The following is a 14940-nucleotide window of genomic DNA, read 5'->3' as shown; positions in this document are numbered from 1 at the left end:
GGAAAGTATTTAATTAGCCCCTTATTTTAGCAGCTTGCTGTATTACTATATTACCTGTTAGCCTCCTATATTCTCAGATTTGCCCAGGTGTGGGCATGGCACCGGCCAACACAAGGCCGGAGAAAGATGCTACATGGGGAGTGGAGATGGAAGCAGTGATCAGAAATCCTGAATATTTCACTCTCTTTTCCTGTGGAAACAGATAAGAAAATGAGTTTCTATGACCTATTTTTTTGTCATTCTTATAATTAATCACTAAACATGGGATTCTTTTTAGTTAGAAAGACTACGAACTTTTAAAGGAATAAGTTTTTAGCAAGTTATTCAAATTGCCATCTAAAACTGGAAGAGATTGACTGACATTGGAGCAGTGAGTTCCTTAGAATGACATGTTCAAACAGATACTCTAGAGCAGGGGTCCCCAAACTTTTTACACAGGGGGCCAGTTCACTGTCCCTCAGACTGCTGGAGGGCCGGACTATAAAAAAAACTATGAACAAATCCCTATGCACACTGCACATATCTTATTTTAAAGTAAAAAAAAAAAAAAAAAAAAAAAAAGAAAAAAAAAAGGGAACAAATTCAGTATTTAAAATAAAGAACAAGTAAATTTAAATCAACAAACTGACCAGTATTTCAATGGAAACTATGGGCCTGCTTTTGGCTAATGAGATGGTCAATGTCCGGTTCCATATTTGTCACTGCTAGCCGTAACAAGTGATATGACGTGCTTCAGGAGCTGTGACGCGTGCGTCCCGTGTCACCGGAAGTAGTACTGTACGTGAGCGACGCCGCACTTTGTGGTGCCACCACATACAGTACTCCAGGAGCACAGGGTGCAGATGCATCCTGTGCTCCTCTCACTGACCACCAATGAAGGAGGTGGCCCTTCTGGAAGTGCAGCGGGGGCCGGATAAATGGCTTCAGGGGGCTGCATGTGGCCCGCGGGCCGTAGTTTGGAGACCCCTACTCTAGAGATAGAGTGAGAGGGGGGTCATTTCTCGAGTTAAGCCTATGATTCTGTCCCTACAATTATAAGCAAACTCTCTATATGTTTCTATGAAAACATTGACCTAACATCTTTGCTTAGGATGTTATGAGAAATTGACTCCAAGAGAAAATCTCAGGAGACTTCGAACACTGTAACTCACATTTCTGAAAAGAGTGTCAGGATCAGGTGATGGGGAAGAGTGGGCGTCGCAGACCAGCTCTAGCTGGAAGGCTGTTCTTTCTGGGGAGACATGTGGTGCTTATTCTCAGAGATTTAATTTTAAATTATTCTGGCTGAGCAAGAGTATGTTTTTGAAAGACAGGCATTTGCAGTATCTTCTTTTCTTTTTTTCCATTAGGCAACATAATAGGTTTAAGAGTTAAATTTTTAAAAGAAGAGAATTTGGCAGAAGCTTGTTTAAGTCAGTTTATATTTGGGATTGGCAAGCGACTTTAGAGAATGCATCAAGAGACAAGTACCTCAATTTGCCAAGGAGCTGAAGTCCTTCTCTATTGTTCTTTCTGACATAGTAAAAAATAAAATTTTTATTTAGGAAAGGCAATTTACTATGACATAGACTAGCCAATAATGGTCAACTAAAAAGTGAAATGTTCACATGGACCAAACCAGAATATATCATTTACCCAAAAGAATAGTGTTTATTATCCTGTATCAGTTTTCTGCTGCTGCATAACAAATTACTGCAAACTTAGGGGCTAACAACACCACAGTTTATTATCTCACAGTTTCTGTGGGTTAGTCTAGGTGGGGTTTAGCTGGATACTCTTCTTGGGGTCACACAAGGCTGCGACAAAGGTGTTGGCCGGAGCTGGATCTCATCTGGGGTTCAGGGTCCTCTTCTAATTTATTGATTGATTTTAATGATAGGAAGGGGGAGAGAGAGAAAGAGAAGGGAAGAGAGAGAGAGAGAGAAATGTCAATATGTTGTTCCACTTATTTACGCATTCATTGGTTAATTCTTGTATGTGTCCCGACCGGGGGTTGAACCCACAACCTTGGTGATTTTGACGATGGGATGAAGGTCCTCTACTAAGCTCTCTGATTGTTGGCATAATTCAGTTTCTTGGAGATTGAAGCCCTCAGCTAGAGACTATCTACCACTCTCTGTTGGGTGGTTCTATCTACAAGGCAGTTTGCTCATTCCAGGCCAACATGAGAGCATCTGCTCTGCTTTGGGTCTCTAACTCTTCTGACTCTGAGTTCTAGATATTTTTAAATGTTTATATGATTAGGTCAGGCCCACCCATGATAAACTTTTTTTTTCTTTTTTTTTCTTTTTTCTTTTTTTTGTATTTTTCTGAAGCTGGAAACGGGGAGAGACAGTCAGACAGACTCCCGCATGCGCCCGACCGGGATCCACCCGGCACGCCCACCAGGGGTGATGCTCTGCCCCAGGGGGCGATGCTCTGCCCCTTCGGGGCGTCGCTCTGCCACGACCAGAGCCACTCGAGCGCCTGGGGCAGAGGCCAAGGAGCCATCCCCAGCGCCCGGGCCATCTTTGCTCCAATGGAGCCTTGGCTACAGGAGGGGAAGAGAGAGACAGAGAGGAAGGAGGAGGGGGTGGAGAAGCAAATGGGCGCTTCTCCTATGTGCCCTGGCCTAGAATCGAACCCGGGTCCCCCGCAAGCCAGGCCGACCCTCTACCGCTGAGCAAACCGGCCAGGGCCCATGATAAACTTTTGATGAACTTAAATGACATCTGAAAAATTTCTTCATCTTTGTCATGTAGCCTCACCTAATCTTAGGAGTGACACATTCACAAGTTTCACCCACACTCCGGGGATGGGGACTGTGGAGGGCACATATACAAGGAGGCAGGAACCCTGGGAGCCATGTTAGAATTCTGCATCCCACATACCTTCTTTTCCATGAGTGAATGAATACAGCAGATTGCCTCAGACCTCGGGTAGAGAGAAGCAGATGTCACAATAATTTCATACAGAAATGTTGAAAGTGAACTGTATTCAAATACCTCATGAACAATCTTCTAGGGAAGAATACAATTGCTTATGATAACTTTCTTCATTGTCAATTGGCTTTGCTTCTCTTACAAAGATGGAAGCATCAGACCCATCATGACAATTTCATTTCACTATAAGGATAGCTGGTAGAGATTATCCGGGACCACTGTGCTGAGAATGAGCCTGAAGCACATCTGGGCTTAATAGGAAGCAATGTTGCGATTAATGAGGAATGTCTGATATGGCAAAGGAAGTGGTCCAGTGACCTTACTATTTGTCATCTCTTATCTGTATCTTGAGCTATTTTCTCCTTGAAAATTTTAGCCTTATTTTAGAGCTGTAAAGGCAATACAAGCTTAATTGCTTTCAATATTGATATTTTCTTTTAATGCCTTGAAAGCAAACTTTCAGAGATTTATTTCAGGTAAATTCAAAATTAAACTGATTATGAAAGAGAAATATTTAGTGAATGTATATTTTTTGTTTATTTATTAAAATGGATTTTTTTTGTTTAGTAATTGACAAAATATTTATAGTGTACTTATTTTAGTGCCAGACACTGTTCTAAGTGCTTTACAGGTATAAACTGATTTAATCTGTGTAACCAGTCCCATAAAGTACATTATCCTTATTCCCGTTTTATAGGTGAGAATGCTGAGGTACTGTGAGGATACGTAATTTACTCATACTCACATAGCTGTTAAGTGGACAAGCTAAAATTTAAACCCAGTCTGGCTCCAGAGACTATGAGGTTAATCACTGTGGTATGCTGGATAAATCTGAATCCTCATGTATGTGGGTACATATTTTTTTCATAGATAGTACCAATATGACTAATTTCACAATTGCTCTTGAATTCCTAATAAATTGATTCAGTCAATAAATCTTATATGACTAACATGTACCAAATGTATTTGGTTGTAGTTTGGGGAATATTTGGGCAATGAGGAAAACAAGGAGAAAAATAACCATTTCCTTGTATGATCTGGAATAAAATAAGTAAATAATATGTATACAATCAAGAAATTTTAATAAGTGCTTTAAAGATGGATGTTACAGGCCAGAGGTAGTCAAGCTTTTAATACCTGCCACCCACTTTTGTATCTCTGTTAGTAGTAAAATTTTCTAACCGCCCACTGGTTCCACAGTAATGGTGATTTATAAAGTAGGGAAGTAACTTTATAAAATTTATAAAGCAGAGTTACAGCAAGTTAAAGCATATAATAATACTTACCAAGTACTTTATGTCAGATTTTTGCTAAGTTTGGCAGAATAAATCTTTATAAAACAACTTACTATAGTTAAATCTATCTTTTTATTTATACTTTGGTTGCTCCACTACCGCTCACCATGAAAACTGGAACACCCACTAGTGGGCGGTAGGGACCAGGTTGACTACCACCGTTACAGGCAAAGAACTAAGGGAATTCTAATGCATATTGGGGCAAGTAGAAATTCACACATTTGCCTTGGAAGAGCGTGAGGCTATTTGGAGAGGATAGTTTGTTTGTGGTGATACTAAAGGCTGGGGGTAAATGAGTATACCAGGATAGAGAAGTGTGATGAAACTATCTTGAGGATTACCTGAAGTAAGCAAGTGGGAGGAGGATGAGCCACAAGTCCAGGAGCGACAGGGACAGGGTGATCAGCAGGATATAATGGAAAATGTGTGAAGTGCAGGGGAGGAGCTGACAAAAAGCTGAGTGCTTCAGAGCAGAAGTAGATACCCATAGCCTTTGAGGGTGATGGGAAGTTATCAGTGATCTTAGAGGTAGCAATTTAGAATTGACAAGCGTTAATAAGCTAATGGTTTTGGGAAATGAGGCTAGAAGACAGAAGTGTCACTAAGTGTGCTATTCAACTGCAGCTACTTTTCAAAAATAATACATTTCTTACCTGTGTCAGCTTTAGACCAGAAAACACATGTAGTGGCTATATTTTCACAACTCACAGCTCACTTCTACAAAAATTTATTTTTCTATAAATGGAATGTATTTCTGCTGTAAGTCTCCTTCCCGTGAGTGGTAGAAAATTCAGTTATTTTCAAGTAAATCTGTAAATTTCATCCATGTGGTAACTTCTTTCATTTCAGGTCTTTAACTGGGTCAAAGAAAGGCTCAATATTCCGTTCTAGAAGTGCAGGTGCACATATGGTAATAACTGGACTTCTGTAGGAGAGGACATTGATCCTCAGCTGTTCTCTGACATGGGCCAGTGTGGGCTGAGATGGAAACCATCTGGTGTGGTTTCTGGTCTATTTCCAGCATATTCACTGAGGTGTTACGGTAGTAGGGACCCCAGGGTCAGATCCACGCAGGTCTGTTTCTTTGATCATATTCTCCCCGTGTACACCAGGGATATCTGCTGTCATCGTTCACTCTCAGACCCTTTTCCCTTTCCTTCTTTCTTTCTTTCTTTTTTTTTTTTTTTGCAGGGTTTTAGGTAGGAGAGGCATGTGAGTAAATGAAGCTTTAGAAAGGTCATGATGACAATATGACAGATGATGGACTGGAGAGGAATCAGGCTAGAGGTAGAGAGAAAGCCAGGGATTGTTTCAATAAATCAGCAGGAAGGGAGAAGAATCAGAATGAGATATTAACAGTGAGGCTGGATAGAAAGGGTGGATATAGAGACTAGTTAAGAATGTGGATATAAGAGATTATTTAAGATTATTAATGACTATTTGAAACCAGGAGTGAAGAGAGCTAAGTCAGACATAAAAAGTTATGTCTGACTTCAAGTCTTGAGAAATTTTTAGGTAGTTCCATTCTCTAAAATAGACAACACAGAAGATGGGGTCAGTTTGAGACAGGCTGGGTTTGAGCTGCTGGGGGATAATTCAAGGGGAGATCCTGCTAAGAAGTTAGGTAAAGTATCTGAATTGGTGGTAAATATTTGGGAAATCATTACCATTGGTTTGGGCCACTAAAGTTAAAAAAAATGTCATCAGCCTGGAAAAATATTGGTGAGAAAAATATTGTGTTTGGATGTCTGGGAAGTACCAACAAATAAAGAGATAGAAGAAGAGAACTGAGAAGAAAGGGCCAGAGTGAAAGAAGGAAGAGTTTGGTGTCATAGGAGTCAAGGCCATAGTTAACATGGTAAAAATATGGCCATTTAGGTAAGGACTTAAATGTCCTCATTCGTTTTGGCAAACAGGTAGTCTCTGATGATTTTTGCATTTCCTCTAAACTAGTGGCAAGTGAGCTGTGTGACCTTGAGCAAGTAGTTTAACAATAATCCTTAGTCACAGAACTGTTGTAAAAAGTAGGTGAAATTTCTGCCCACCTGGGAAAGATTTGCCCCTCTCTCTCTGAAATTTATCTGAATTTACAGTGCTATAATATGTTTAAAATATATATGACCTGAAGAAGGAGAGTCTTGTCAACAAATAATGCTAAGGCAACTGGACATCCACATTTAAAAAAGATGAATCTAGACACAGACCTTGCAACTTTCAGAAAAATTAACTCAAAATAAATTATAGACCTAAATGTAAAACTGAAAATTATAAAACTCCTAGGAGAGAGTATAATATCTAGGCAACTGTGAGTCTGGTGATGACTTTTTAGATAAAATACCAAAGGCACAATTCATGAAGGAAATAATTAATAAGCTAGACTTCATTAACATTAAAAAATTTTTTCTCTGCAAAAGGTAATGTCAAGAAGAATGAGAAGACAGGCCATAGACTGGGAGAAAATATTTTGTAAAAGACACATCTGAAAAAGGACTGATCCAAAATATACAAAGAACAGTTAAAACTCAACAATAACAAAACAAAAACCTGATTTTAAAAATAGATCAAAGACCTTAACAGACATCTCACCAAAGAAGATATAGCAATAGTATATAAACATATAAAAATATGCTCAACCTCATATGCAAATTAAAACAGCAGTGAGATACCACTACACACCTATTAAAATGGTCAACATCCAAAACACTGGCAACAGAAATCCTTGCCAGGATGTTAAATCATGACCGCACTCATTAGCAATGCAGTCTTCTCTCTGAGCCTTATATTAAAATTCTCTGAGTAGCTCCAGGATACATTCCCAGGCATGTTGTCCTGAAACCTGTTGGTATTCACAAGCCCTTTGGTAAATAATAATTCCTTTTCTACTCATAGCATGGACAACTTTCAGTGTTTCCTTCTTGAACCACTCTGAGACCTGATCCTCATTATTTTGGTAACAGATCAAGAGTTAGCGTGGCCCCTGGCTGGTTGGCTCAGTGGTAGAGCATCCGCCTGGCGTGCAGAAGTCCCGGGTTCTATTCCTGGCCAGGGCACACAGGAGAGGCGCCCATCTGCCTCTCCACCCCTCCCCCTCTCCTTCTTCTCTGTCTCTCTCTTCCCCTCCCGCAGCCAAGGCTCCATTGGAGCAAAGATGGCCCAGGCGCTGGGGATGGCTCCTTGGCCTCTGCCCCAGGCACTAGAATGGCTCTGGTCATGGCAGAGCGACGCCCAGGAGGGGCAGACCATCGCCCCCTGGTGGGCAGAGCGACGCCCCCTGGTGGGTGTGCCGGGTGGATCCCGGTTGGGCACATGCGGGAGTCTGTCTGACTGTCTCTCCCCGTTTCCAGCTTCAGAAAAATAAAAAAAAAAAAAAAAAAAAAAAAGAGTTAGCAAACTAGGGCCAATAGATTGGACGCCTACAACTGTTGCACGATTAAGAAACACAGCCCAGCCACTCCCACTTGTTTCTGGACGCAGGGGCAAAGTTGAGTGGTAGAAACAGACTTCAGATGGTCTGCAAAGCCTCAAATAATTACTATCTGACCCTTTAAAAGAAATTTTGCCAATCTCTGGTCTAAGCCAGCTCTTCCTAATAGACCTTTTTCAATGATGATGATGCATAATCTGCAGTGTCTTACATGGAACCACTAGCCACCTGTGGTTATTGAGTACTTGAACTATGCTAGTGTGAGTGAGGAAGAGAATTCTTGACTTAATTCAGTTTTAATATGGATAGCTGGTGTCTATTAGGCTGGACAACACAGGTATAGAAGCAGCAAAGGGAGTTGGGGAGGTGCAAAAGTTTTTAGAAGGACACACACCTCTTGAAGTCATTAATTTCAGTAAAAAAATTTGCATAATGTTTAGAAAAGGGAAGGTTGCTTCTTCTGGGAGAGAGGCCTACCCCAACTGGTCCAGGGATTGGAGGAATCAGAGCGGGGGGGGGGGGGGCTGTTGACAGTTCTTATCTCAGGTCTCAGGGTTCTGACTGTCAGTGTAGGAGACACTGGAGCTATGAATTCAGCCTCTTTGAAGCTGCACCATTCTTACATTCAACTCCTGGGTCTGAGCATTAGAATAGCCTTCTGTACATCGAAGATGAGGGCACATTAAACACTGCTGCCACTGAGGCATTCTCATGGTTTGTGTACCATGCCCCAAGTTGAGAGATTTTTTACCTGAGTCTTTGTTCTTCCTTCCTGTGAATGCTAACAACAGCTAACTAATTTCCTGATCTTATAACTACCTTGCCCTGTGTCTTTCAAACATTGGCCCTGCTGCATAAGCCAGTACATACCCTTTCACAGGTCCCCCTCTCAATCTACCATGGGTAAAATCTAAGAAACTGTGATGTTATGCAGTGTCAGAGGTAATCATTGTGTCACTTACCAGTCATAGAGGCTACCTCATCTGTCCCATCACTATCCCATTCTGACGGTCTGCTTCCTATAACTACTCCGGGCATCATCTTTCTTAGTCTGGTTCCTGTAGAAGCAGACCATGAGACAAAGACTTGTGTGCATGTGGTTTGTGGGGAATGATCCAGGGGAGAGCAAGCAGGGAGTGAGAAAGCAAGACAAGAAAGAGTATGTGTGTGTGTGGGGGGAGAAGAGTGGGAAGCTAGTTTAATGTTTGTTAACAAGCAGGTTACTGTGGAGAATATCCAGGACCCAATCCTGCTGGGACCCCTGGGAAACGGTGTGGAACACACCTTGTACTTGTCCTCCTACATTCCCAGCATGTCAATTTTCTGGTGCACTCACCTGCCCTGTGCCTAAGATGAGATAAAAACTCAAGTGGAGGGAGAGTTGCAGGTGTTCGCCATGGTCAGGAATGGTGAGAGTCGGGGTGGTATGGGCCGGTACCAACAACATCTGCCACAACACTGAAGGTGTGAAAAAAGCCAGAGTCCTGAAACAAAGATGTCTGGTCAAAGCAATGACGGCAAAATCAAAACAAATCACATTCATACCCCATTCTAACCTTCCCTGGGGAGCTCAGAGAGCGGTCAGAGGCTGACCTGAGCTGCTGAGGGCCAGGGTCAGGTGGATGGCGACAGTGCTTTTCTTCTCAGGTTCCACTGCCCAGACCTACCCTGGTCACTTCTACCAATGGCTGCCACTCATGCTGGAGCAGATGGCATTTCTCAAGCCTTTGTTATCTCCTGGGGTTTAGCTCTCTTCTCTGAGAGCCCAAAACATGTCTGACTGGATTATTGAAAATGAAAATCATCCCCTAACCCTAACCTATCACTCTCAGCCTCAGGCTGCCAGGTAGTAGGTCCCACCTCAGAAGTTCAGAGGTTTCTAAGCTGTCTTCCCTCCATCCCAAGTCACCTTGATCTTGTTTGCAGAGGTCAGATTAATGGAGCTGCTCATGCTTTCTTCTTTTCAGTCTATTTGTTAAACAATATAAAATTTATGTTAGACTTAGTCTCCTCTGACGAGTCATCTTTGGGGTTTTAAAATACTCAGATATTCTGAATTAGAATGCTTGGCTTTCACAGCGATGACCGGACTATGAATTACAAGAACTTATTTGGAGCTGAAGCCGAAAACCTCCTCTGGTTCTGCATGGGGCTGTGTTAGTCATCCTCGGGCCCATGTGTGCTATCCGTGCCAGAGGGCACTGGTCACAGAGGGAGTGTGTGTTCCGGCAGAGCCTGGGGAGCTCCAGGGTGTCAGCACTGTTGGTGAAACAGGGCGGTAATGACAAGGAGTGGGGAAACGGACATCGCAAATTCTTATCCTTTAACACATTTGTGAAATGTACAAAGTTAAAATGTCTGTTAATCTTTAAGAAGGCTTTCCTTTGACTCCACTTATGAGGAACTTTTAAAGAACATGAGGCTTTTTAACCCCATGAGGAAATTAGCTTCTGCGGGTGATTGGCTAATGTTTCTAAAAGTTCATTGAGCTGTTGTTGGGTGGGGAGCCACCAAAGAGGAGGAGGTAAGGAAATCTCGTGGATTGAGTCCTTGTTTTGTGCCAGTACTTTTAGGCATTTTACTTCTGTTATAGATGTATTCTGTACAAGAAACATGGGAAAGTGTCATCAACCTGTTTCCACAGTAGAGAAACAGAGGCTTCGAAGAGTTAAACAACATATCCTGAGAGAAACAGTAACACAGAGTGGGCATAGCACATCTCTGGGGTAGACTGTCTGGTGTTAAACCTGGCCATGCCACTGTTTGCCCGTGTGACATTGGACAACTTGCTGAACCTCTTGTGCCTTGGTTTTCATAACTGAAAATGGAGAAAATAGTAATAGCTACTCTTAGAGTTGTTTTGAGGATTAAGGTGCTAATGTACACAAAGTAATTGGAAGAGTGTCTGACACTTAGTAAATACTATAGAAAGGGTTTTATGCCATTATTATTATTTTAAATCATTCTATCCATAAAGCTATAAAGTAACAGAGCATGATTTTGAACCTAGAGCTAAGTGTTTCTAAGCAAACATTGCATATTATCATACTAATAGAATATCATGTATTCATATGTGTTGTTTTATAATATTTTAAGTATTTTCTCCCATAAACAGTTATTATGCATTTTCTATATAATAGGTCCCATGCTACAAAGCCCGGAGAAAATGATCTGTATACGTACAATGACTTGTGAGTGCTACCTATTCTAGAAAAACAGCTAAACGGATTGCCTCAGATGGCTGATTTAATACGTGGGCTTCATCAGGGAATCAGGAGATCCCAGAGCATTTAGTCTTCCCAAGAAGCAGTGATTCAAACATATTTTGAAAGTTGATGAATGATTCTAAATCAAACGTCACAGGAGTACAGCGCCCAGAGTATAGGGGTTGATTTATAAGCAAGTCACCTCTTCCGTGAGTAATGCCCTATAAGAGTATAGATTGATTTATTCAATGATGGTGCCGTAGGGTCAACTACAAATGCAATAAATGTCAGACATTCAAAGAGAATCATAATTTCTAATACTCTGCCACTGAGGTAATGTTGCCCTCAAACCTTTGTCCCTATGCCTCATTGGGTGGGGAGTGGAAGAAGTGAGGGGAGGGGATTTAAACTTGCTGACTGACATTATTTTAGTTTCTTCTAGTTTCAAATAATCCTACTTAGGGTTTACACAATCTCTTTGTGGTAAATCCTTCGTCTCGCGGGGTTTATCCTTATCCCTTTCACATCATAGCGTTTTATTCAAGGGGGCCTATGCCTGTGAATGCCACATAGGAAAGGGCTTCATGTGCGGGCCCTGTCCCCTGGGACAGCAAATCAATTTTCCAGACTATTAAAACAGGAGAGATTATGCCAGGAGAAATTAGTTAATATATAAAGTCACATGAAAAATATTAATATTAGTATACTGTTCTGAGACTCTTGAGATTACAGATGGTGGATGCTTCTTCGTTCATAAGGCCCTAAAAGGTAACAACAAGAAAACCTTGTTTTCATTATTTTAAACATCTTATTACACCTAAACACTTTTCTGAGAAATCCAAATCGCCTTTGGAATAGTAAATAAAACTAAATAGTTTGTGACCGATAAGAAAATGAGGACCCATTGTTGCAGCAGCGGTTTGTTGAGTTTTGGCATTGCTTAGAATAATTAAATATGAAACACTATAGAATAAGCAGAATTTTTCAGTCTCTGCTTTTACGTTGAAGTTAGTGGATGCCCAGATTATGAGACAGTCCACTTTTGAAAGATCTAATCTCATACTGAGCAGTGAGAAAAGGCGCTAACTCATAGCATTCCAGAAGAAAATTTGGAAAATACTGTTGAATTTACTTAGTTATCTACAAGAGCTAATAATTTTTTCAAAGAGTGCATTTCAATAGAAGAAAAATGTCCCTTTGTGTTAGAATTTTCTCTTTTACTTCATATTTAAAGCTGAATGCATATCATCTAGATTTTTCTCAAATGCCTTGTTTTAGAAAACCCATTTAGCCTGATCTGGGGTTGTGCAGTGGATAAAGAGTTGACTAGGAATGCTGAGGTCACTGCTTCGAAACCCTGGACTTGCCTGGTCAAGGCACATGTGGGAGTTGATGCTTCCTGCTCCTCCTCCCTTCTCTCTCACTCCCCTCTCTAGAATGAATAAATAAAAATCTTTTTAAAAATCTATTTAGAAGTAGTTTTCCTTATTCTCTGAATTTAACTTTTTTTTTTCTTTTTGTAAACTGGACTAATTGTAAATGTCCTTTTGTGAAGAAAAGGGCAATGTAGCAACTCTGAGCTGTCTATCCTTAGAAAGCTCTGCTTGCACACTTGGCCCTTGGCTGATATATGAGAATTTGAATTCTGGGAGTTTATCCTTTGCTAACTGATAAGGGTGGTTCACTGTTCGCAGACAGCAACATGATGTGGTTTGTGCTGAAAACCTGCTTTCCTTGTGGCCGTTTGAAACTTCGGTACATGCTAAGCAGGCCGTACCTACATGACCAGCCTCCAGCCCAGACCATGGGCACTGAGTTGCTAGCAGCCTCCCCTGGGTAGAAATGGCACACACATGTGGCTGTATTTTTGTGGCTGGGAAGAGCGCGCTCTCTGTGACCTCCCGTGGGAGGAGGCGAGCGTAAGGCAGCCTACGCAGGATTCCTGCGGAAGGCTGTGCCCTTCCCTGCTCGGATTCGCTGTCTGTCCTTCCTGCCTTGCTGTTGAAGTCTTAGCTGTGAGTACAACCACATGCTGAATCCTGTTCTTCCTTTTAAAGAATCTCCAAAATGGAGTGGTCTCGGGGAACCCAGTATACCTTTGTAATATTTTACAATTTTTTAAAATAAACAACAGACTTGACAGAATAGAAAAGTACAAATGTGCCATACTGCTAATTTATAATTCTTTCTTTTTTATCACAAAGATTGATTAAATTTTATCTCCTCTTTCTGACAAAGCAAATAGTTCAAACTTTATTTCTTTTGCCAATAGTCTCTAAAATATAACAGGACATCAGAGATATCTAGTTACAATGGAAATACCAAACAAAGAAAATGAACATGTAAAATTTCAAAAGAAATCCTGCTGTGTGGATGGTATAAATTTTAATCCAAATAAGGTTAAGAGTGGGCCGTCTAACTGCTGGGCCCTGGGGGGTGCGGGGCGAGGTGGTGAGTCCGCAGCAGCCGGCGGAGGTGCCAGCTCTCATTTTAGATTACTCAGAGTCCTGGCTCTGAGCACCGCTGCGTCTCCGGAAACCTTCAGAGGGGACTGTTGAAATTTCATTCCTTTTTCATTTTCTTGGGCTCATTAAGTTAGTAAATGCGAAGAGAAGTGGGACTTCAAAGAGCCTATGGTAGGTATGCTTATGAATGACAAGTCAGGAAAGCAGACAGCTGTAGCTCTCGGTATAATGACTTTTAAGCTGATGCCTTCACGTTACCAGTTAAACTATTGTGAAAACTTGCCATTGACTAATTGCGTGCTGGCTTATTTAGACGGGAAAGTCTGAAAGCCAATTAAATAAATCTGAAATGCTTGTATTCCCTGAGCTGTCTCAAAGTACCTATTTATAACCATTCTGGGCTTGGGATACATTTTTAAAATGTTAGTAACAGATTTCAAAATCCTATGAAATTTGTTATTATTTCATTGAACGGAATGGACTGACTTACGGATTTTGCTGAAGTGGAAAATAGAAATTAAAAGAAAAAAACTCAGTTGGCATAATGTGAAGCGCTGTCCCTGGTGCAGACGGCTTGCCTTCCCAGACAGAGGCCTCATATCCCTCCGCCCTGGGTAAATATTAATTAGTACAGTCTGAAAGGACTGGGATGACAGGGCTCCACTAATTTAACCTCAGCTGAGTGTGAATGGGAATGTTATTGTTGTGTTTAGTATAAGCACGTATATATTAATTTTTTTGGTGTTCTGGAGTGTTATATATAAGAACCCACATTATTGTCCTTGTATAATTAATTCAATCAGTTAAAATGTGGCCACTGATTATTACCCACCATTTATGATCAATATTTTCCCCATGAAAGCAAGGATTCCACATATTTTTTTTCCCTAACCAATGAGAAATCTCTCTTTTATTTTATTGCCTTCCCCAGTTTCCTGGCTAGAGTGAGGAAGAGCACCATAACGCTAAGCCCTTGGCCATACTCTGGTTTGAAAGTATCTGATTCACCCACCGTATCCAGTACCCTCCTTCTGTCCACTTGCTGGCGAGGTGGATTTAACGGCAGGCACACCAGGCGTGCGCCCTGGGCCCTGACTTCTGAAAGGCCTGCAAAACCCCAACTTTACACTTTTTTCTAATGACACCAAGTTTGGTTTCATATGTGCAATTTTAACATTAATAGTACATAACATTTTTTATTTATTTAAAAATATGGTTAACATGGATTTTTATTTTTCCCTCTCTCTTTTTTTTAAGGGGCCTAATATTTTCTTCAGCACCCGGGGCCTCAACCAACCTTAAGCCACCTCTGCCTGCAGGAGAATGTACTTTGCTTCCAGTAAGTTGGTGGGTCTCTCCTTCACCCACCTTTTTTCTCATCAACTGACTATGAACCCCGCTGTTAAAATTAGTTCACATAAAGTACATTTTTTCTTTTACTGCTCAGAAACTAAGAAAATCAAAAGCGAATAACGTGTAGCGACATGTGCTCTGATCTCGCCCCTCTTGCTCATTTTATCACCATAGACCTTTAGACAAGGCCTGATGCATTCGTCTGGTGGGCCCCAAGCTCAGTCATTTGAGCAAGCCTTCATAATTGCTCTACTATATGTCTCCTCCCTTTATTAT

This window comes from Saccopteryx leptura, chromosome 2 (assembly GCF_036850995.1).
Source record: "Saccopteryx leptura isolate mSacLep1 chromosome 2, mSacLep1_pri_phased_curated, whole genome shotgun sequence".
Taxonomy (NCBI): domain Eukaryota; kingdom Metazoa; phylum Chordata; class Mammalia; order Chiroptera; family Emballonuridae; genus Saccopteryx; species Saccopteryx leptura.
Note: the sequence above shows the minus strand (reverse complement) of the source record.